Source organism: Leopardus geoffroyi, chromosome X (genome assembly GCF_018350155.1).
Source record: "Leopardus geoffroyi isolate Oge1 chromosome X, O.geoffroyi_Oge1_pat1.0, whole genome shotgun sequence".
In the NCBI taxonomy this organism is placed as follows: Eukaryota; Metazoa; Chordata; class Mammalia; order Carnivora; family Felidae; genus Leopardus; species Leopardus geoffroyi.
The window spans coordinates 27,159,993-27,185,103 of record NC_059343.1 but is presented as its reverse complement, the minus strand read 5'-3'; the positions used below and the strand labels follow the sequence as shown (position 1 = coordinate 27,185,103).

Genomic DNA, 25,111 nt, shown 5'->3' with positions numbered 1-25,111 from the left:
GGGGAGGGGCAGAGAGAGAGGGAGACACAGAATCGGAAACAGGCTCCAGGCTCTGAGCCGTCAGCCCAGAGCCCGACGCGGGGCTCGAACTTCCGGACCGCGAGATCGTGACCTGGCTGAAGTCGGACGCTTAACCGACTGCGCCACCCAGGCGCCCCTAGACTGGAAGCTTCTTGAGGTCCTCTTTGTACTTTTTTGTCCTTTTATATACCTGCCACAAACTAGATAATTAATGTGTGAGCGAATGAATACTCAGTACTGGTTCATTTTGTACCAAAGTGATAACACATCTATGCTTTTGTATATTATATTCATATATCATGCACATTTTTTATATCACCTTGCATCGTGCTGTGGCCTGAATGTTTGTGTCTGCCCCACCCCTGAAATTCATATGTTAAAATCCGAGGGGCGCCTGGGTGACTCAGTCGGTTAAGCGTCCAACTCTAGACTTAGGCTCAGGTCATGATCTTGTGGCGGGTTAGTTGGAGCCCGCATCGGGTTCTGCCCTGACAGTGCAGAGTCTCCTTGGGATTCTCTCTCTCTCCCCGCCCCTCCCCGGCTTGCGCGCTCGCTCTCTCTCTCTCTCTCAAAAATACATAAGAGGGGCGCCTGGGTGGCGCAGTCGGTTAAGCGTCCGACTTCAGCCAGGTCACGATCTCGCGGTCCGTGAGTTCGAGCCCCGCGTCGGGCTCTGGGCTGATGGCTCAGAGCCTGGAGCCTGTTTCCGATTCTGTGTCTCCCTCTCTCTCTGCCCCTCCCCCGTTCATGCTCTGTCTCTCTCTGTCCCAAAAATAAATAAACGTTGAAAAAAAAATTAAAAAATACATAAGAGAAATTTAGAAATAAATAAATAAAATCCTAATGCCTGACGCGATGGGCCTGGTTGGTGGGGCCTCTGGGAAGTACTTAAACCATGAGGCTGGAGCCCTCGGCAATGGAATTAAAGCCCTGCTTTCACAGCATCTGGAGCGTTCTCTAGCCCTTCCCGCCGTCTGCATTCACGGAGAAGAGGCATCAGCTGTGAGTAAGGAAGAAGACCCTCGCCCAACAGGACGGCTCTGATGCCTTGATCTTGGACTTCCCAACCTGCAGACCTGTGAAAACTAAGTTTCTGCTGTTTCTAAGCCACCCGGGCTGTGGGATTTTGTTACAGCTGCCCACATGGGGACACACGGGGAAAGGAACACAGAGGCACTGCCTGGCCTGGCCCTTTTAAGACAACCCTAATGTACAGGTAGACCAGCATCTGGCTGGTACCAAGAACCTAGAGCTAATGATTCTCCCCACCAGCTACCAGTTAGTACCGATTATAGTTCCATTTAAATAATGTGAAGTGGTTAGATTAGAGGAGACCTCCAAGGCAATGGCTCTCATGACCGTTAGCATCAACTGGAAACTTAAAAAAGGTGCAGGCTGCATCCCAGTCTAATGATATCAAACTCTGAGGGAAACCCACACATCAGGGTTTTGTTGTGGTTGTTGTCATTCCTGGCGATTGCGCCCCAGCCAAAGTTGAGCCCCATCTAAGTTCTCTGACTCCGATATTCTCCCCTTCTAGCCTAGGTAAGACTTAAGAGCAGAGATTCACAGCCAGCTTTTCCATACTCTTAGACACGCATATCGTTTCATTGGTAGTTTGGGAATAGTTGCACATGTTAGCAAAGCTTGACTGCAAAACATTTCTCCTCCCACGCATCCTGATCCCATCTTGACACCGCATAACTGTTGGTGAAGGCAATTTCAACAATGAAGAAGTGGGAGAAATGACTTCGTTTTAGGTAAATATGTATGCGTTTAAAATCAAAAAGACATACGTAATGATATCGTTTAAGCTTGTAAACGAAGGACAATGCTGAAAATAAGATTCCTCTGTAATCAAATTTCTCAGCAGTAGAAAACATTGTCTTTTCTTTACAGCTATTAAACATATGGCTGAGAGAATCTTATTCTCCAAGCCTTAAGATTGGAAATCTGACTTCATATTAATGCATACAGTTCATTGCACCATCGTGTGCTTTCTCATTAGATTTGAAGAGTGGCTCTCGCTCCCTTTTGAAACTTAAAGGTAGTGGCTGTGGGATGTCAGTTATATGATGCTCTCTCCTCGGCTGGATTGCGTGATGATTGTTAACACACTAAAGTAGTTCTGTATTTCTTACGTACTAATACCTATTTAAAAAAAAAAAAAGGGTAAGACTCAAAATGGCCTGAGGAGCGTCTCTCTACTTAACCTTTCTGGATTTGAAGAGGAAACACAATCTCTTGCAGCTAGCTACCTACTTCTATCTAGAAAAGATACGGACTCAGTAGACACCATGGACGAAAAATGGCAATGAAAATCTCAAATGATGCAAATGCCCACAAAAGGATCACTGATGGGGGGCGGGGTGTTAATGTTCCTTAGGAGCCAACCCCAGCTCTGCCTGTCCCCTCCCTGCTCTGCAGCTGTCGTGCTGGTTCTCAGAAGCTGCACATGGGTGGGAATCCTCTGGAGGGCTTGTGAAAACGCAGACTGCCGGTCCTCACCCCAGAGTTTGTTTTGTTTGGTCTGGAATGAAGCCTGAGCATTTGCTTCCCTAACACGTGCTCAGGTGGCGTTGCTGGTCCTGGCAACACAAGTGGAAAACCACTGCTCTGCACCAAGGGAAGGCTTCTCCGCTTCCAGATTCCCTTTTCCTGGGCAATCTCCTATGCGGTGGCTTGTTTTCTCCTTTCCTCCCATGATACTAACAAGCATGGCAATAGCTAGTATTTCTTGAGTACCGAGCACCGAACACCGGGGAAGGTGTAGTACGTTTTGCGGATGGGGAAATGAATCAGAAATTTGCCACAGGTCACGTAGCTGAGATGAGACTCAAACCCGTGTCTATTTGGCTCCAAAGCCCAGAACCTTAATTTGTTCCACATAAGCTCTTTTTTTTTTCTCTCTCATTTGTCGCAACCAAAACATTCTGAATACGAGGCCGAGAGCAACGGTTGGGCCGGTGGAAGCGGCCCCGTTGAGCAGGCAGGGCGCGGGCAGGGTAGCAGCAAGATAGGATCCTCAGCATCTTAGGAAAGGGAAAAGACAGTGACTGATTGCTCCTCCGAGGCCACCCTGACCGCCATCGCTCCTCCCGCCCAGCATCTGAGAAGTAACCAACGCTCCTGTCAACAGGATCCAGAACTTTCTGTATGCAGGACAGGGTTGGGGCGATTGTTCCTGGGGATGTATCTGAGATCCTCACAGTATACGTGCAGAAACTACTCACAGAATTCTTGGAATGACATAAATGTCATGTCAAGAGGGCCTTCGTGATGTGAGTCGCAAAAGAACTTCAGACCTCAAATTATACGTCAGTTACTTTCTTTGTCCTTGCTGTTAAGTGACGGATCTTTACCTAAATGTTTCATTGATACTTTTCTTGAAGGAAATGCCGCTTCTTTTTTCAGTTAACACATTATATTTATTCACTTACAATTTTTGCCTTAAAAACAGAACATCCAATTACGAAAACGCCCTGAGGTTTGAGCCTTGCTGTTTTCGTTTTAAGAACTCTGACCTAGCCCTTGAAACTGAAATGGTTTGATACGTACGTAGTTAGAATTGAACCGTAAGCAATTCTTGAAAACTCAGGAGTTGCCATGTCAAGTCTTCTAGCCTTGGGTAAGATCTTACTTTAAAAATTGAGGGCTGCCTTTAGTTTATATGCAAAGAAACATAGGACGTTTTGCAAAGCCAGTCAAATCCTGTGAATATAGTACACGCGTCTGATTACTCTGCTCCCGTTTGGAGTGTGAGATCCTGTGTACCGTTTTGTGGGTGCAGATTGGGGGTACCGTCTAACGTCGTGGAGAACAGATGCTTTAGATGGACTGTCCGTATCACTGGGATAATTTCGAGACCGCTTCAGGGGTTGTCAGAGGGTGCCCAAAAGCGCTAGCCCCGGTTCCCTGCATTCGTAATCTGCTCAATAAAGCATTCCTGACTGCCTCGTGCCCTTCCTGTCTCACCTTCCCATTCCCCACAGCGTGTCGTAGGATCATCCCCTAGACAACTGCTGGTACGCAAATCCTCTCTCATTTTAGTGGGAGCCCAGACCGAGGCACCATGATGGGCTTGGGTATTGTTACGCTCGGGCTTCAGTGGACATAGTTACATGTTGGAAATGTTACCGTATGCATGTATACATGACCTGTGTAATATTAAGCCATGCGTTACTAGGACTCTTTGCTGACCGAGATTTCCGATCTGTGTTGGAAACAGTTAAAATAAAGACTGAAGAAAATTAAAACTGGGCAAAGCTCTTGCCTTAATGCTTTATTATCCAATTGCATAATTAACCAGGAGGAAAGGAAATTATTAGCAACTCCATCTTTAAATGCAACTGATGGCCAAGGAAGTCATGAAGAAAACTCTTTGTGTTGATAAACCAAAGGCCTGTTCTAGCAGACTTCTGTGTTTATTGTTCTGTTTCTGGCCATTTTATTCCAAACAAACGGACTTGCTTGTCATTATACCCCACCCTGGCCTAGCACAGGGCCCCCATTCTTTGAAACAGTAACTAATTCAGTTCCAGGGAGAATATGAAGAAGGCGGGTGTCTATAAAAGGACCGAAGGGAAAAGTGGGGCGCATTTCCATTGTGGATTCCATAGCAGTGGGAAGCTGACAGCAGAGCGTGGTGGGAGGTTTGAAGCATCACTTGGCTCTATTTCGCGGGGATTCATGAGGTTCACATGCCACCCTGGAGAGCTGGCAAATGTTCTTTCTCACCTTCTTTGAGTTACACCTTAGATGATTCAAAGCCAAGGACTGATGAGCTCGACGCGGGCTGCTTGGCTTGTTGGTGCCTGCTGAGCAGTTTAGAGATTGAAAAGTCATCTCCGCTGTAACCGATGGGGCAGTGTACGTGTTAAGCCAAGTGCCGTACGTAGCCTTTAGTTGAAAATACTGTATAACTCCACACAATCTTTTGTTCAGAGGTAATGTTGTTGTCAAAGAATTGTGAAGTCAAAAACCCATAGATGATTTTTTCGGATATCTAGAGGAACCTATGCCGTATTAAGTAATCATTTCATAGGTATGAACTTATAAACACATTTGGGGTTTACAATTTTCATTTAGATTTTTTTCAACCACGCATTTTAGGGTAAACTGGGAGAAATCTATCTTTTGTGTCAACAAATAACGTAGAGAAACATAAAAACCAAGTGACGTGTTTTATGAAAGAGGGCATAGAATATATCAGGCATGAGAACTTGGAGAACTTTGGATTCTATTTGGTTGTTGTTGGTTTTTTGGGGTTTTGCTTTTTTGTAGTTTCAGAAAAGATGGTTCTGGGAATAGTGCATTCCATTTGAGAAACCTAACACACACATAGTAACGGAGTTAAAATTCTGACTTGAGGGTTCATTTGAAAAATCTTACAGAATTCTTGCATGTTGGGAGTAGCTTTATATTCTTAACACATTGCACTCAGGGTTTCTATTCAAAGCACACTCTCAAATGACCCATTCCTTCAGGATAGTGACTCTCCATCCTGATTTTGTGACACTTCAGACCATCTTTCATTTGCTCCAGAGAGTTTTTTTTTTTTTTTTTTTAGAAGAGTCAGAAAATCATTTCCTTTAACTTAAAACACGGAGGAGTGAAATACAGATTATTTTGAAACGAGATGCAGATCAAGAGGTTACGTTCAGTTGCTGTCCCTCTTTGCATTCATGAAAGTGTTGTTTTGGCCCGGTTTCCTAATTTCACACGATTCCAGTAGTCTATACCCTCCTCATTTTCATGGGCCTCCCCGATATAAAAAAGTTACCAGACTGAATTACTTTCTTGCACACCTGAAACTGAGATAGCACTGTAGGTGAATTACGCTGGAATCCAAACTAATTGAAAATTTTTAAAAAGGCCCCAGAGATGACTTTGAAATGGTGCCTTTTTCCTCAGCCAGTTCAGAGATGGTGCTGCTCGTCAGAACCCCACTGGCGTATCTTTTGGAAAGTAGGAGGCACTCGTTTGCAAAGTTCACTACTTGTGTGTTGGTGAGTGTGCGTGTTGTATGCTGTGTGCCGTCTGCTGCACGCCCTGGCCCTCCTGTTGGAACACTGGATCGATATGACCAGTGTTACCTAAGGCACGTGAGAACATTTAGTTTCAATGTTTATTTATTTTTGGGACAGAGAGAGACAGAGCATGAACGGGGTAGGGGCAGAGAGAGAGGGAGACACAGAATCGGAAACAGGCTCCAGGCTCTGAGCCATCAGCCCAGAGCCTGACGCGGGGCTCGAACTCCCGGACCGCGAGATCGTGACCTGGCTGAAGTCGGACGCTTAACCGACTGCGCCACCCAGGCGCCCCAAGAACATTTAGTTTCAAAAACGGTGTTCTGGTTTACTTAGAAAACAAGCTGAAGAAACCAGAAGGAATAGCAGATCATGTCGGCCTTTTTCACACAGCCGCTATTGAACAAAGATACGTTAGGTTGCAAAATGACTTAAATGGGACCCGAGGTGAGGGGTTAACAGCTCTACAGTAGTTTTCGCCTCTTTTCCTCCGCCGGCTTTTCTTTTCCTTCGCAACAACATTTTTACTCCTAATAATTGAAACTTCCGCTCCTTTTGAGCATAGGAGTCGGAGAGTGAGGGCCAGAAGGAAAGGCCAGGCAGGAGACGTGTCCTGGTGCAAGGTGCTTGAGAATCACCTGGAGACCTTATTATTATTTTTTATTTTGTAATATGAAATTTGTCAAATTGGTTTCCATACAACACCCAGGGCTCCTCCCAACAGGTGCCCTCCTCAATGCCCGTCACCCCACCTCCCCTCCCTTCCACCCCCATCAACCCTCAGTTCTTCTCAGTTTTTAAGAGTCTCTTATGTTTTGGCTCCCTCCCTCTCTAACCTTTTTTTTTTTTCCTTCCCCTCCTCCATGGTCTTCTGTTAAGTTTCTCAGGATCCGCATAAGAGTGAAAACATACGGTATCTGTCTTTCTCTGTATGGCTTATTTCACTTAGCGTCACACTCTCCAGTTCCATCCACGTTGCTACAAAGGGCCAGATTTCATTCTTTCTCATTGCCACGTAGTACTCCACCGTGTATATAAACCACAATTCCTTTATCCATTCATCAGTTGATGGATATTTAGGCTCTTTCCCTAATTTGGCTATTGTTGAAAGTGCCCCTATAAACACTGGGGTACACGTGCCCCTGGAGAGCTTATTCAAATGCGAGGGGCGCCGCCTGGGCGGCTCAGTCGTCGAGCGTCCGACTTCAGCTCAGGTCATGATCTCACGGTCCGGGAGTTCGAGCCCCGCGTCAGGCTCCGTGCTGACAGCCTGGAGCCTGCTTCGGATTCTGTGTCTCCCTCTCTCTCTGCCCCTCCCCCGCTCACGCTCTGTCTCTCTCAAAAAAATGTTAAAAACATTAAAAAAATGTTTTTAAATGCAGATTCCTGCCTCCCACCCCAGAGAGTCAGATTTAGCAGGTCTGGACAAGGCCTGAGACTGCGCTTGTAATGAGCTCCCAGGTGGCACTCAGGCCGGCCAAGCACGGATCACATGCAGCACTGTCCCCAGGGACAGGGCAGTGAGAGAGCGAGGTCCGAGACGCCACGCTCAGGTGCCGAGACAACACCTCCGGTTTCTCCTCTCTCTGCAGATTCCTTTGTGTGATGTTTGGCAAGTTCCTTACCTTCCGTTACCGCAACCGAAAAGTAGGAGCGCGGCTGCAGATCAGGCGCCTTTCGAACCGTGCTTCAAGGCATTCTAGAAGTACTACAGGGTGCCTCGGAGGCCAAAAGGGGCGTTGGGAGGAGGGGGTCAAATGAGCTCTTTCCTTTTCAAGGCTCCTGACCACCCCCACTTCAACACTTTGATCGTTTCTCTCTCTCATACTTTCTACTTCTGAGCACGGTACCATTTCAGAAAAGGTTTTAACACTTAAATTTGAAGGAAATGAAAAATCCCAAGTCTGGGAATGACTCATCGCTTTGAAAATGTACAGAACTAAAGACTTTGGATTGAGCGTAGTTCCAGAAATTCTCTGGTCCTTCCGAGCCTCCCAAGTGTGCTACACGAGCAGGAAGCAAATGCCTCCTTTCCGCCCATGAAGGTAAAACGTGATGCCATACGCCAGGAGGCCCGTTGCCTCGTGTGTTTCTAGCTACACACACGGACAGAGCAGAAATGGCAACATCAGGCGTTTCTCTGCGGAGTCACATCTGATTCATTAAAAAGCCTAACCTTCCCCAAATAGATATTAATTACCTTCTGTTATAGAATTTTTTTAGAACATAATTCTTAATTGTATCTCCAACTCTCAGGTGATTGGGCCATTTTGGAACTCAAAGAGTATCCTATGGAATTCCCCTTAAAGGGCTTTGCTCCGACGCTTGTCACACTGCTGGTTTGTCTATTTTATACATCATGCCGATTCTTGCATGGTGGTAGTATTTCATTATAATCAGCCTTCATTTTTAATAAGAGCATGTATATATCAAGTTGTAGATTTCAGTCTTTGTATGAATTGAAAGCTATTAATCTTCCCGGGGTTAGGTTATGTTAACCAGATCGTAATGTTCTTTTTATTATGTTCCTTAAATCCCCTTTATCTCATACTGCACCAATACCTTTCTGCTATCTTGGAATAAATTAATTCCAGTTATGAGATGAGAAAATTTTCCTGTAAAAATACAGCCTGCAGTGTACATTTTTGTCCCTTTAGCAACCGGAACTGGTATGTTTTATTCTACCTAGAAATTTGAGTTAAATCAACTCCTTGAGTTTTAATCGCGGGATGGGAAAATGAAGATTGGTATTCTTTCGGTATCCATTCATTTATTCATTCGTTCGGCGAACCTGTGTTAGGAATTCTATGTGCCAGACGCAGGGGAGTATTAGAGGTAGGAAAATAAAACCATGTCCCTGCCTGTGGGCATCCCCCAGTCTATGTGACGGATAGGGAACTATTCTACTCTTAGGTGAGATGCGACCCGCATTGGCTCGGACAATGACACCAGCAACTAACTGCTAGGGAGACTTCCTGGCTATTGGTGCGGCAAGTCCTCAAGGATGGGGACCAGCTCTTGTAAAGACAATACCAAAGGCAAGTTGTAAACTTGGCTCTCATAACTTAGAGATGAGTAAAGGATGGGATCCAGTAGAGCGAGAGGTAAGTGTGGGGCAGCACCTTGGTTTGCGAAGGGGAGGCAAGGTGGGTTTATCCAGAGAGAAGCAATGCCTCGGTGACAGGTGGGGTTCAGTTCCTTAGAGAAAATTGGTAAAGTGTAGTCCGGCGCCCGGGGTTCAAAGCCAGGTTCTAACTGCAGCTAAAGCAAGGCCCTGGAGTATACACCACCACCAGAGCAATCCAGCCGAAATGACTGACGACCTCAGGCAGTTGCTAATGGGAAGGGCTGCAGCCCAGGAAAACTCAGCGTATGCCCCATGGATACAGGCATTAAGCTCATGGTCCATGCGGAGAGCACTTAATATGCACCAGACTCGGGAGGATAATCTAATACAAGAGTTAATCTGCTGGTGGGCCTCGGGCTTCTGATATTTGACTGGTTGGCTCTTGTTGACCCAAGATTAGACACAGCCATCACTTGAGAAGCAGCAGCTGTGAAGAATCCAGAACAGGCAAAGAATAATAACTTGCTGTATCTTGACTGTCACTTTCTAGCGGGACGACCTCTCTATACTTGAGTTTCCTTGCATGTCTCAGCGGAGACCGTCCTACCGAGCTCATTGGGTTGGCGTGGGAATAAAGGGAATTAAAACCCTGGATTCGTTTAGGAATTGTCACACGCTGCGTGACACTGACCCACGGTGAGCGCTCAAGTAAATCTCAGACCCTGGCTGCTAGTGGGCATCTGGGTCCCTATACCGTCTTTAAGAACTTCACTGGTTGAGAGCTGGGAAAAGCTAATCTCGCAGCCCGCAGGTCTTTAGCAACTTGGCTGGTGACGTCCGGAGCAGAGCAGCCCAGGGCTAACCAAGCCTTGTCAGAAATTGTAAATGCCCATTTTCACAACTTTCATGGTATTTGTCGTTTTCCCCTAGAATCCTTTTTTTTTTTTTTTTTTTTTTTTTTTTTTTTAAGCAACAGAAAGAATACTGCAGACAGCACACGGTGCTTTTTTTTCCCCACCGCGTATTTTCAAACGTTGCAATGAGGACAAAGCATCACTCCTGTGAGGAGACAGCCTAAAGAAAATGATTTGAGAAATCTAGTAGAAAGAAATAAGGTTCTTAACCTAAAACAAGTGTCAGAAGGAAGTCGTGGAAGGCGAAGAAATTACAGTGATCATGATGAAGTTTGCAGCTTCCATCAGTCACCGGAATGACAGCAGCAACGTTCAGCCTACACCTCTTCGATGCCGGCCCTGAGTAAGCTTCCGCTCAAGTGCCTGGCCGGTTCGGATTGGTGTGGGCATCGGAGGGAATGGGCTACGGGCTGAAGGTTCTGAGCCTGATGCTGAGTATGGTTGGGGAGAGCAGAGTCTAACCATGGCCTGCGACTGTGGTCTTGGAGTTGATTCCATGGAACCTCCATATTTTGCCACATCCCTTCTAGACTTACCACTTTCTCCATTCTACAGAGCAAGAGTCCTTAGAGCCTTGAGGAGACGTAGCCCTTTTCCATGCTGAGAGTACCTAAGCCACATCTAGATTTCTAGAGATAAAAAAAGAAAAAATGGCCGGCTCTGACCTTCCTCCTGGAAACCCTTCCTTGTTCACCGGGAAGGATACAATGCTGTCGCCTGGGAATCAGAATTCAATTTTCATAGTTTGGGGCATGTCAGGGCCGTTCCTGGTAACCCTCTGTCCTCTGGGAACGCCAAACCTGCTTGTCTGGAATTTTTAGAATCTACTTGTCTCTTACCACTTTAACCAGCTGACATCTCCGTTTTAGTCTTCTCGTGTAGACTTTAGAACGTCACCCAGACTTCTCAGTTTCTTTTCAAACTTGGCCTACTTCCTGCCGAGTTGAGGACTATGCCTAATGTCTTTAGCCTAACCAAATTCCTAGTCCTGTCCCCGCCTTATAGCTCCTCGTTACTGAGGTCTAAAATGTACTTGGATAAAGTCGCAAAGAAAATTCTTGTCGGTGCACTGTTTATATTGGCACTCAAGACAACGTTTGCGACTGTGCTACTCAAAGAATTTGGCGACGGCGTTCTTTATCACTCCCACATCTCATCAGGCGTCGTGTCTTTCTACTCCCGTAAAAATGCTTTTAGCTCTTTAAATACGTTTCCCCTCCATATTAGCTAGGATCGGCTCACTGCTACATCACGCTTTGCTCCAAACGTCTGATGTAAAACGGCTCTAAAAAGGTAGCAGTGTACTTCTTTCTTATGGAGAGGTCAAGGTGGTTTGGTGTCGGCCAGGGTGAGGGGCGAGGGAGAGGAGGGGAGAGGCAACCCACACAGCCGCACAAGGCTCCTCTCCACCTTCAGCGTCTGGTTTCCAAGATTGCCTTCTGAACACATGCACCTCCCCCTGGCTAGAGGCCAGTCCTGTGGCCACAGGTAATAGCAGAGGGGTGGGAAATGAAGTCGAGTTAGGTACCTCCAAAGAAGCCTAGGGAAGTTTCAAGAGCAGTTAGCAGTCACCCCCCCCCCCATTATTCGTGCCCTGCCCTCTAGTCACAGGGACCCCGAATCACTTCTCAACTAGGCTGTTGTGCTGGCCTCTTGTCTCTTACCTAGAGCCTTAGCCCCCTCTCACCTCTCCGCTCCACTTCTGCCCGGGATACTTTTTAAGATGTGACTACTCCTCCACAGCTTTTAAGACAAAAGGGCAGCCTGCTCAGGTAAATGCATGATGGCCAATCCCCCTGTGGCACCAGCTCCCACGACCCCCTCCCACAAGGCCCTTACTCCAACCGTGGTGGAATGATTGCGTTTTCTAACTCGTGACGATAACAGCCAACACTGGTGTGGCCTCGGTCGCAGCTCTGACGAGTATATCATTAATTCGTTCATTACTCACAATAACCTTGTCAAGTAGACGATGGTATTATTCCCGTTTCCTGGAGGAAGAAACACAGAGAAGTTAAGTAGCTTGCCTGGGTGCCACAGTCTGTAAGTGGTACAGCTTGAGTTTGACCCAGAGAGTGGGGATTTTGGAGTTTTCCTGCATCTCTTCCTGCTACGGCAGAGTTTATCACCATTCTGTAAAATCCTCACGAGGCTATGCAGCTTTGTACTCGCGATGTCTGCCCAACGTCGGAAACGGTGTCGTCCAATAAAAATATTAGGCAAACTGCGTATGTTATCTTCAATTTTCTACTAGCCACTTTCCTTAAAAGTCTAAACAAACAGTGAGATTAATTTTAGTAATACACTTTATTCAGCCTCACGTATTATTATTGCAGCAGGTAATCAATTAAAAAGTATTGATGAACTCTTTTGCGCTTTTTTTTCCTTCTAAGTCTTTGGAATCTGGTATGTCTTTACAATGCAATCTCACCTCAGTTCAGACACCATTATTTTCATTGCTCTGTATTTAGAGTTGATAAAATTTATAGTTGAAAAAAGCAGATTCGTGGACCTACGTTGCTCCAAACGTACCTCAAAAGTATCAGTTTTCAATTTTGTGTTTCAATTAGATTTTAAAACATTCAACCTCTCCGTCTCACTAGCACTGTTTCGAGGGCTCGATAGCTACCTTTAGCGGGTAGCTAAAGTATTGTACAGAGTACAATATTGTACAGAGCAATATCGTACAATATCGTGCGATAGTGTAGTATTGTACAGAGCGGCACAGCTCTAGAACATATTGGTTCCAAACCAATGCTTACTATTAATATATTAATCAGTGACATGGATTAATGACAACATAGAAAACCGTTAAATTGTAATTGATAGATACCCACCCATAACACACACCCCCCCCCCCCCCGAGAACCAAGTTTTGTATTGCTAAGTGATAGGTGTCTTATTTCTTTCTGGACAAAAGCAATTTTATACGTTAAAATGATTTCGCAACTGTCCAGACTCACCAACAACTCCTTTCTCTTGCTCCTCAACATGCAAACACTGTAGAAATTATACTTTGTAGATGGTGTAATATTGCCCAAGAAGGGCCTCTAAATTTTACGGACTTAGAAGAACTACTCAGTTATTTATTTATTTTTTTTCCTACTTCTCGGAACGGAAAACCCTCAGAGCAGTTTTCATCTGGAAGTGCCGCATTTGGGTTATTTCACAATTCCCCAACCCTGAATCAGGTATCGGTTGGTAGATGGGCAGCAGTGTCTCTTGGCTAATCAAGAGCATCTCCTTTTGCTACGCTCAGTGTTCGAGAAATGGGGAAAGTCAGCTGGGTCTAGAGATTAGGTAAGAGGGTCAGAGGCATACCTTTTGATAAGTCTTAAATCATTTCCTGTTTATAAAAGCACCTGTTAAGACACCCATAAAATCTCTAAATGGATGGTGGTTTACTTTTCCTTCGAAATCTCATTGGGAAAAGGTACTTCTGACTCTGCAAGTGAATAAGAATAATGAACTCTGATTACCAGGTATGTTTAAACTGATTTGCAAAGCAAGTGGAAAGCATCTTAGCGCGTAGTGATAAGCATCTTTTAGACATCAGAGGACAGGTTGACTTAAGGGTCTGTATTTTTTACAGTAGTGAACATTGGGATGTAAGTGGCCATTATACAGTTTGGATTTGTCTTCTCTATTTGTATTCACTTATTTAAAAATGGCAATTGGTGAATATTAAACTTGTAAGTTGCCCCTAGCAATCTAGTGTTTCTTGTGTTCTTTGTTTTTTGTGGTTTTTTCAGAAATTGTTTCTTTTCTTTTCTTTTTTTATTTGTTCTAGTGTTTACTTTGGGTATTCAATTTGGGATACCGAACGGCTATAGAACGTTATTGCAAACTGATCTCTGTAGCCCGTCTCTGAGTAGCAGTTGCCAGAAAACTGAGGATTATCAGGTTACCATCCCCCCCAAACACACACCAATGCCATTAGGTTTCTTATACTTCCTCTTTTGAAGTGCTTACGTCATCGTTCAATACCTGACTTCTCCGCTTAAATAGAATAAGGAGCAAGATAGGGACCGCATCTGTCCCGTTTACCATTGTATCCCCGGCGCCTAGCGCCATGACTAGGACATTGACAGATGTTTAATCAGTTTCCTTGTTTACCTGCTCACACAAAAGTCTTCACAGGTATTCTGCCACCATTTGTGTAGACTCAAGGCAAATATGGCTTAGAATGATATTACAGACGGTACCTCTGCTGTCCTACTCGCCAATCCTCCTCCTCCTGCAATGCTTAACCTGATTGACAATGGCCCCTGCTACTTATAACATTGGCCTTTTAGGGGATGCACTTGTCAGTACATTTTATGTGATAGTTTTATGATGTTGAAGACTGTTTCCCGTGATCATGCTGTGTTCTCAGATGGCAAACTTAGATTTATTTACGCCCGCGACCCAAGGCAGGAAGTTAACCTTGAAAATAAGTTAAAATTTGAAAGGTAGTAAATCATAGGGCTGGGATTTATAATTTATCTCAGTAAGGAATCTAGAGACCAGGTGTGAAGGAAGGAACATGAGCTAAAAGTAAAGAAGAAAGAAAGAAAAGGGAAGGAAAGAAAGAAAACCTGGTTTATGCTCCAGCACTGATACGAAGTTTTAGCAAGTTGCCTTACTGTGCTAGACCTTAATTTTCTCATCTGGAAAATGAGAGGATTCGCCAGATCAGGGAAGACAAATAAGTGAATGTCTTCCACTTCTCCCTCATCTGCCCACGGGAGACATCACTAATCACTCCGTGCTATATTAGAATACTTTTCAAGACAATGCTTCATGCAGCTACTACCCACTAATGTAGTTCACACACAGACAAAACCTCTTTGTCATCCCTAGGCTATGTGACCTTTAAGACGCTCTCTAGCTTTAAAATTCTAATAGCTCTATTAAATAGATTGAAATTTAAGAGTTCGATGATAATCATTCCTCACCATCAAGAGGCAGTCGGGGGGGGGGGGAAACTAAAGAGAACTAATAACGTTTCTGTTTTGCTTCTACACAAGGGTCCCCATGAAGTGTTGTTCAGGTTGTAAAGCATACAAGTCACTGTGTGCGTTTTACTTCTTCAGTGTGTTCAGTGCGTAACCTGCACAGCTGTTCATGGCCCTCTGCTTCCGCAAATTCATTTCTAGATAGCTGTACCTCAGTTCTCTGACTCCTAATGTATTTAACTTTATACATTATTTCTAGAAGATTTATAACCTCTGAAAACTATCCCCACAGGAAAATTTTGATATTCCGTGCTTCTTATTATAATAGGATTTTATAAAATTATTTTCTGGGTTTAAACAGAAACCTATGCACTGAGAACTCCCAGGACATTAGCCCTTGCATATGAAGCAATGACAACAAAAATTTTGAACTGCCAATGATGAGGAGGGAGCATGGTGGGATAGTCATGTGATGCAAGCACACCTTTCCTTATACGTTTATTTCATGAGTATTTGTTGATGTTCCAGACGCTCTGCCAGACACTAGAAATACACCGCTAAATAAGCACTTTTTATTGTCGCGTTTGATCTCTGTCTTCTCTGGTCTGTAGTCTAATGGGGGAGGAAGGAAATTCAACAAGCATTGCTATATGGTAAGAGCAGGGCTGTGAGAGGGCCATAAAGATAGTCCGACTCAGGGTTGCCGGGATGGGGATGGCTTCTCTGAGCAGTCTCACCTTGGCTGAGACCAGAGGAGAAGCAGGAGTTAGCTTAGTCAAGCTGGGAGGTTGGAAGAGGAGTGTTCCTGGCAGAGGGAATAGTATGTATAAAATCCTGGGAATGAAAAATTTCCCAGCGGCTCAAGGAACCAGGGGAGAGTCAGTCAACTGAAGTTTTCGTAGCAATTTAGAAGTTAGAATCAATGTTATTTTGATTGTTAGGTTATGATAGGTGACTTGAGCCGGATGTCTTACTTGGACAGTTGGGTGGATGGTGGTACCATTTATTCAAACCCTTCACATGAGAGAGGGTGTGTTTTTTTTGTTTTTTTTGTTTTTTTTTTTTTTTTATAATTTTTTTTTTTCAACGTTTATTTATTTTTGGGACAGAGAGAGACAGAGCATGAACGGGGGAGGGGCAGAGAGAGAGGGAGACACAGGATCGGAAACAGGCTCCAGGCTCTGAGCCATCAGCCCAGAGCCCGACGCGGGGCTCGAACTCCCGGACCGCGAGATCGTGACCTGGCTGAAGTCGGACGCTTAACCGACTGCGCCACCCAGGCGCCCCGAGAGGGTGTGTTTAAAAGCAAGTAGAGGATGATGGAGCAGGAGGGGTGATGCTGACTTCAGTCTTGCACATGTTGAGTTTGAGTGACCCATGGAATGTACAAGTGGACATTTCCAAGTAACTGGGGATACACGGTGTGCCGATAGAAAAAGTTCAGAGGCTGAGATATTTCACTGGATTTTGTCAGTACGTAAGTAATTGAAATCTTTCAAGGGTTTGAAATGGTTAAGGGGAAAGTTTGTAGACAGAAAAGAGAAGGTCCAAGAGTGAACCCAGAAAAACACCAAGATTTCGGGCGTAAGCAGAGAAAAATAAACCTGAGGTGGAGACAGGGAAGTTAGCAGTTCAGCAGGTGGGAGACAAACCAGGCACGTGTGATGTCACAAAATCCAAAGGAAGGGAGGCTTTGAAGAAACATAGCATTCAGACTTGTCAAGTGCTATGAAAGAGACAGACAAGAGAAGACCAACAATATTCCATTAATTCAGCCACAAAGAGGGTACGGATAACCTTGGTATAAGTAATTTCCATGTTGATTTTGGAGGACGCGGTAATGACCCAGTGGCAAATGGAGAACCCAGGCTGCAGTGGGTGGAGACACGATTGGGAATTGAGAAAATCAAGGGGCGAATGTACAACAATTCTGTCAAGACTCATGACTGTGTTGGGGAAAGAGAAAGACCGTAGCAACCCAAGATGGATGTAGCAGCAAGGAGGAAAGGATGGCCTTAAGAAGAGAGAGCTTTGAGCATGTTTAAAGGCTAGTGGGAAGGAGATGGTAGCGACCGAGGATTTGAGGAAGCAGAAGAAAAGAGGGAGGATCAGTAGCCTTGGGAGGAATGAAGGCACATCTTCCAGCAAGGGCCCCGGAGGAGGGAAGGATAGGCGCAGTTGCCGGTGGTCTTGTAAATGTAGCCAAAGGGTAAGGTAGGGTCCTCCGATCGGATTTATTTTTCTCACTTAAGTGCGGCGTCGGGGATGGCGTTAGAATCTGAGATTCAAGCAGCGTGGCAATTTGCAATAGCTGCTCTGGGATGTTAGAGTCAGTGTTGACTACGGAATCAGTGAGCAACGGAATTCTTTCTGTTTGTGGTTTCAAGTGCATTCCATTGCTACTAAACTTATGAAAATGGTTTCAGAATCTTCTTTGCGCTTCTGACTGCCACCTCTTTTCCTTTCTTTGTCACCTCCCCCATTTAAACCTTCCCTGTTTTTTTTTTTTTTTTTTTTTTTAATTTAAACCCACGTTAGTTAACATGTACTGTCGTAATGGTTTCAGGAGTAGAATTTAGTGATTCATCACTTACGTAAACCTTCCCTATTTTTTTAACTTAAATTGTACACCGACTGCCGTAAAATCTGTTGGTAGAAGACACTGCAAGCTAAGTTTCGTTTTTTGGTTTGTTGTCTTGTTCGTGACTATTTAGCCCGAGCCACAAAGCCATCGTGTGTCAAATGAGGAGGTTATTATAGAGAAGGATAGTTTTCAGTTATGTCATGTATTGAAGACCTTATGGCTAGTCCAAACAGATAGTAAAGACCAAGAAAAGTCCACCTTGAGATTTTAACTCCCAGGATAGGTCTGCTACCTAATCAAGAGAACCCAGTAATTACTGCACCTCCTCTTAAATGGTTCCATTTTCTGTGCAAACTGGTTTACCCTTTCGTGTTAACTGAGGAAGGATTCTCCCAGAAGGCTTGTTCATCATGTCCTCGAATCCCCGCTGAGTTAGAGTCGTCCAGCTTTCACAGGGCTTTGTTTCCAGGGTACCTGACCGAAGGCTCGATACCATTTTTGTAAAAGAGAAAACCTTAGGCCAAGCTGGGACCCTGTCTGTCATGTTCCTCCCTAGGTATTTGTAGAATGAATGAACGAATGAATAATGGCAAATGATAATCCAACCGTCACGCCAGGGGAAGTGAGGGGAAGCCACTGGGATTTGGTAAGTTGGAGGAAAAAGGAGAGGTTAGAACAGCCGTGCAGTGAACTGGACTCCCATCAGGAGAGATCACTGCTCCATACCAAGGTTACCAACTCCTTGACTCTCAGTATTAACCGAGTTTGGCTCTTCTGCAGTTACTTGACTTCTTTCCTAACTGATCAATCCATTAATTAACCCGGGTGTCGAAAACAAAAGCAGCTACGTGCCAACTAGCAGCCTGGAAGCTGGAAATAGGGGAATAAGCAAGGCGGATGTGATTCCTACCCTCAGGAGCACCCAAACGAGGAGGATGTTTCATTCCAGGATCTTCCCTCTGCTTTTCTTCAAAAGGAAAAAGCCGATGTGTATAATTTGCCATGTATCTTGATTAGGGATTTTGGACTTAAACTAGATCTTAACCCATGACCTATGAATCAAAATTTTAAATTTTATTGTTCGTGTTCTTGGTTGTTGTTTTTTCTTTTTCTTTTTCTTTTTTTTTTTTTTTTTTTTAATGTCTCTGTTCTCCTTAGATGTGAATAGAAATGTCTTGGGAGAAAACTTTGATTGCCATGGGAGCCCCACAACGCCATTTTTGTACATGTAAACTTGTTATTCAAGTGTCAGGTATGAGATACATTAAGGAACAAATTACTTCTCCATGAGGGAGAATTTAATAAATTTCGGGAAAGCGCATGCCTTCCGGTCTGCGTTGCCGACAAATGCAGAAATTTTGATCTGCATTTGCCAAGAGGACCATGGCAGATGATACCCTGTCGATGTTGTAGCAATGCTCACTTACGTTCCTTTAAAAAAAAAAAAAAAAAAGATGTTTCTTTCCGGAAGCTATTCTAGGATCTTTCTCTTGACAGTGTCCTAGCTCTTATCTCTGTGGCGCACAAGCTCACAAAATGTTTCCTTTGAAGGGCATTTTGTTATTGGCCCTCTTTTTATTTTTCTTCCCAGAGTAAACAGAACGGAAGGTGTTTACTCCCCATGGTGAGAAGGTCCCCGGGTGCCCACTTAGTGGGTGAACCTCTGGCTTTTTTCTGCTTGTCATTCCCTGAATGTAAGAAACAGGTGCGGTGATCGATTCCCCGCCCTCAGTGACCCCCCAGTGGGGGGGCGGCGGCGGGGGGGGGGGGGGGGCGGCATGTCACAGACCTTTTGTTCCTTGGAGAGAATGAGTATGAAGAAAGGCAGCTTCAGCTGATACTGAGAAAACATGAGGACTCAGGACTTTTTTCCCCACTTGACTGATGGGTACAGGTTTATTCATCCTGATTTGCTCAGGACGGTCCCGCTTTCTGCCTGTTGTTCCCATGTGATGCTTAATAGCGCCCCCATACACTCTCAAAAGTGTTCATGTTTGGACAGTAAACTATAGAGTCGCCCTAATTACACGGACCCGAGAGTAGAAGACCGTGACCATAGGGACGGTCACTGCTTCCCGTGTCTGTATGTCGTGATATTAGAACTTGGTACCTTAAGGGAATGAAATTGTGCGTGAGGCATCTGCAGAGTAGGTGAATGAAGCTAGGTGATTTTAAAATTGAGCTTAATTTATTGAGTGCCTACTACGTGATCAGCTCTGTGCCAGGTGCTAAAGCAGAGGGGTAAGCTGTGTTCTCCAGAGTGCACCTCGCACACGCGAGCCGGGCCGGAGAGCGCGCTGTCTTTCCCTAGTATCCCTTCACTCCTCCCCGCGACTTTATATATGAATCAGGTTTATGATATGCCACTTGTGGGCTTTTATTTATTTATTTTTTGGAGCCCTAATGGCAGTGTGTCATGTTTTAATTAATAGAACATCATGTTATGAAAATGTTGAATCAGATCTTTTCCCTAGGCGTCAAATGTGTTCTCAGTGAAAATGTGACATCCAGATATGGGGAACAAAAGAGATAAGGAAAATAGTCATGCGATTTTTGTGAAGGAGGATGACATAATGTTTGCGTATTTTAATGTGTTGCCACCATCTAAAGTATTGTAGGAAGTGTGTCCTTTGGAAATAAAACAGGACCTCGACCCAGCGCCTTCCTCACGTTCTACCCTCTTTTCACGGGGAATTTCATGGCTGTGACAAAGAGGCAGGTTGAGAAGACCAGAGTTTTATTATTTGTAGACCTTTAAGTGACTAAAGGAAGTTACTACCAGCGCTGGAAACAAATAGAGAAGCTAACTCTGAAGGTCAAGGTAGCAGACAGACTTCAGCACAGTGATTTAGTACGGAGGATTAGCTGCATTCCAAATCTCGGGAGAGGCTGAAGGTACAATTCTAAAGCCAGGTAGAACTGATCCACTGGGGAACTACCTACCTTCTCCGAGGTACCACTGAAGCAGTGAATCCAAGGACATACTCTTTAAGTGTGAACTAGGATTCAAGGAGTTGAAATCTAGAGGCTACCGCTCTGGTAGCTGCCGTTAGCAACTGCTTTTCTTCAGTCAGGAAGCTGGAGAATAGACTTGGGAACTATGACGCGGGCAATCCCATGCTTCTGTGACTAAGCTCGCCAACAGAAAGAGCCAAAAGGGGCAGGGAGATGGCCTGTACCTTACTTCCGCCTTGCACATCCTTCACCGGCACATCTACTTGATGTACGGTTGCCAGATCTAGCAAACAAAAATAACACAGGCAACATACTTACACGGAAAAAATATCCATCATTTATCTGAAACTCACATGGAACTGGGCACCCTGTATTTTATCTGACAACCCTAACTTCTTGAAACCTAATTCATCTCCGTAACCCTAGCTGCATAGAAGCGTGGCAAACACAGTTTTGAATTTCCAGCCGGTCCAACTAGAAGGAGGGTGGTGTGGAGGTTTGAGTGAGCCAATCCAGAGCATTAACCAATGTAGATTAACCGGCAAGAATGGCTGAACCTTTCTGCCCCCAGGTACTTTTGCTACCATCTGATGATTTTGCTTTGCGTTCTCATAGTCTCTGAAATCCTACCGCTCGCTCCGTGATTCATTTGGTTTAACTCAGCTTCCTCTCTTTCAAATGTCCAAATCTCCCAGGATGTGAGAGTGGTCAGACTATGCTCAAAAAGTAGGGTTTTTCAACAGGTAGGAGGGAAGGAAGGACTATTGGGACAAGAGGAAATGGGGGGGGAGTAGAAAAGACTGGGCACCAGGAGATAGAATGAGCCGGGCAGGTGCCCATTCAGATCTCTTTTGCTCACTGTTTCACACTGGACAGACTCAGGACTCAAGGAGAAATATTTTCTTCTCATGCTTCCTCTCCCTTTTTGTACCCCCCCCCCCAAGATGCATGCTTCCCAAATCACATAGCGCGAAGTAATGCTATCAGAATGACACAGATCGTCAATATTAGAGATCAAATAGCTGTATATTTTCTCGCGGAAAATATATATGACTAAACGTAGTTTTGAGGTTTGGGTTCTGAACCACTGATTTGCAAATGACTTTTGGCTCCCAAACTCTTTGTAAGTTGAGGACTGCTTTTACTTATTTCCAAAGGAAGAATGCTGTATTTGCACCATGCTAATTAACTATTTAGTGAGAAGAAATGTCAGCCAGGAGCATGAAAAGAAATACTGCCTCTCAGAGAAGTCAAGGCTGATGGAAAACAATCGTGCAAGCACAATGCCTACTGCTCTTCAGAAACCCGGAAACTCTTCTTTGTTCCCCCTTTTCCCTAGGATTTTCTCTTCTGCATTTCAAAAGTGAGGGTTGATGGGGGGTGGGTGACGGCATTGAGGAGGGCACCTGTTGGGATGAGCCCTGGGTGTGGTATGGAAACCAGTTTGACCATAAATTTCATATTAAAAAAAAAAACAAAGGAAAAACAAAGGCAGTAACCTACACACACACACACAAATAAAAGAAAATAAAATTCTTTGTTAAAAAAAAAAAAACCAGGTAGTTCACGTTTCAAGGCTCCTGGTCGTAACAGAAAGTCAGTACTAATTGGAAGCAGGGGGATGTTGGGAGACGTCATAGAGGTAGCTGCTCTCCAAGTTCTTCTGTAGGATTTTCCATGGCAAGGAAATCAGGCAGTGAAAGTTTGGGTGAGTGAATGCAAGCCACCAGTCCTCCAGAGAAGGGTACTGTCTCTTCAGTCCTTTAATCTCTGGCGCTGAGTGGGAAGGAGGGGAATTCCTTGGCAGAAGACCTCATCCGAGAGTTGATGAGGGTTATTTAGCTAAAAGAGGTTCTTGTTACAGTGAAATCCAACGTTCCACGAATTGTTTGCAATTACAAATTGAAAGTAGCGTTGCGTGCTTGGTAAGGGAGGTGAGTTTTGTAGATAAGCCTGTGAGCTTTTTGGGGAATAAAGGAGACATAAATTGTTGTCATTTCAGAGATGCGGTAGGTTCATTTTCTCTTCAAAGTGTATCTTTTTTTAACCGAGTGTCTTACTTCTGCCCGTAAAAACATTACTGCACTTAAAAGCATGCTGACTGTTTGAGGAGAATTTGTCATTCTCAGTAAATTAAAGACCCTCAATTTACGTTTGCTAACTATAACTTACTTTCATACATCTCATGGTATTTTAAAACCCACAAGTTGTTTTGTAACTCCCAATATCACAAGGATAAATTTGATCCCGTGGGCGAAGTGTTGTGCCCAATGAATTATTTCATTTAGTCACAGAGAGAAACAGGAAGAAAAAAAAATAGCGGAATTCTCAATGCTCTATGGAAGTCGGACGTCATATGCCTTTTTATCCAATGGTGTTAAAAAGACCCCGGTCCCCTTCTAAATGCTTCAGAATCTATTATTTAATTATGATCTTAGATCTAAAATCTGGTCTCTTGAAGGTTTTGATCTCCCCTGCGCGTTAAAAACTGTGGTTTCCAAATCGTATAATGTGACGAGCTATCAACATGTAAACCGGTACCCTGGGAAACAATCATTTCGTGTCACTTGGTAAATACGATGATCGCAGACACTTCTGAGAGAGCTTCTGGTAGGCGAGAGATGGGGGAAATTGCAGTGCATAAGGTCCCATTGATTTTTACAGTGAAGGATCGTCTAAGTTACTTTGGAGGTTTCAAAACTGGGCCTGCCCCAGGAATGTTTTCTGGCTTTCTCAGTCACCAGGCAGTTTGGGGGGAGCAAGCATTGACCCATCCGGGGAACCATAACCCGTAGCGTCCACTTTTCTAGCAATTGCGCTTAAAACCATGAGAACAGGCCCTAGGATTTAGGAAGATCCACTTCTCCAGGCAAGCAAATCCTTTCAGCTTTCACCTGTCAGTTTGTCAGCGTTCGTCTCCCACGTTCAAGGAGTTTCTTGCAACCTCTGAAGTCTAAGACACAGCATGAAGACAGGAGGGTACAGAACTCTAAGTCATGTTCATGGGCTTATCTCTCCGGTAGAGCGGCTGTTTTATCTTCTTTCATTTTTTCCTAATCAAGCCATTAGCATGAAACAAGGACGAGTCGTCTTACCAGAGCAAAATTGGGGTCATGCCATAGGCTGGCTGAACGAGTGCACAACAATGCCTTTCCCACATCAAATCTGCCCTTTAATTACATTCTAAATCTCATTTGAAGAGATTTTATCATTATGGAAATTGCTCTCTAAATGGACCCACGATGAAACCCAATAAAAGTTTGCTGAGAAGAAGACAGAGGAGATGAATCCGCAGCTAAAAACGTTATCATCAGACAGACTTTTCCTGGCTTTAGGCAAAACAGCCCATGCAATAACACAAAGTCACGGCCTCAGAGGTGTATTTTCCCGAGTATTGCAGGGCCCTGTGGCCTATCGCACAATCTCCTCTGGAGGAAGAGTTCTGCTTTCCAGCTCGGCGAGGCTTTTTCTCCCCGGCCTCGGAGGCATCGCTTGCATTTAGAGTGGCCAAAATGAATAATACACTATTTGCCTCGGGTTCCGGACTCCGTGCGGGCAGGCGGAGCAGGCCTGAGGTTCTTGAAATGAAAGATGGCTTTCTTTTCATGAAATAAAGAACACCTCTGCTTTCTTCTCAAGGTCATTTAAAAATACCCAGACCGTGGCGTTATGGAAAGCACATGAGGAGGATTCATAGGGAAGGAGTAAAGTCAGAATGTCCTTTTCTCCACACTGGGGAGTGTCTCCTATCTGTGTAGCACAACTGATTCGAAGTTGCCTTTGAAGCACGTTCTTAATTATCTCTTTCTTCGATCTGGAACTTTTCCACTAGCTACCAGGCAGGCATCCTAGGACCGCAGCTACAGTTCACCCAGAGCTCCAGTTCCAATGTCTTTCCACAGGCCCCTGGCTAAATGCACCCTTTTCCTCCTTGTTACTCCCCTTACCCGTTTTTGTTGCCGTCGTCGTTGTCGTTGTTGTTTGTTGTTGTTGTTCTTACTGTTTCCCAAAAAGATGTCACGTCATAATGGGAAAGGGCGAGGTTACTTGAACGTGGCTAGAGTGGCGGGAACTTTTTTTTTTTTTTTTTTTGTAGCCCTCAAGGATGTCCTATGATATGCGCCCTCCCCCAAATGTAATCATTTTGTGCCTAGGACCACTGTGACTAATTCCAGGATGCCTAGGTCAGCAAAATCATATCGTAGTAATAGTTTTCAACGTGTTCTTCTTCCGGGGAGTTTTCCATTAAAACGGCGCTTGAGGGGCACCTGGTTGGCTCAGCCGGTTAAGCGTCCCACTCTTTTTTTTTTTTTTTTTTTAATTTTTTTTTTTTTCAACGTTTATTTATTTTTGGGACAGAGAGAGACAGAGCATGAACGGGGGAGGGGCAGAGAGAGAAGGAGACAGAATCGGAAACAGGCTCCAGGCTCTGAGCCATCAGCCCAGAGCCCGACGCGGGGCTCGAACTCCCGGACCGCGAGATCGTGACCTGGCTGAAGTCGGACGCTTAACCGACTGCGCCACCCAGGCGCCCCAAGCGTCCCACTCTTGACGTCAGCCCAGGTCATGATCTCGCGATTCGTGAGTTTGAGCCCCACACCGGG

General features: G+C 44.8%; 1 protein-coding gene across 11 annotated transcripts in view; it reads left to right on the top strand.

Annotated features, from left to right (window-relative positions):
• The window catches only part of DMD (dystrophin), a 2,127,700-nt gene that overhangs the window by 1,717,031 nt on the left and 385,558 nt on the right, over nt 1–25,111 (top strand). The gene's annotated exons all lie outside the window — the stretch shown is intronic.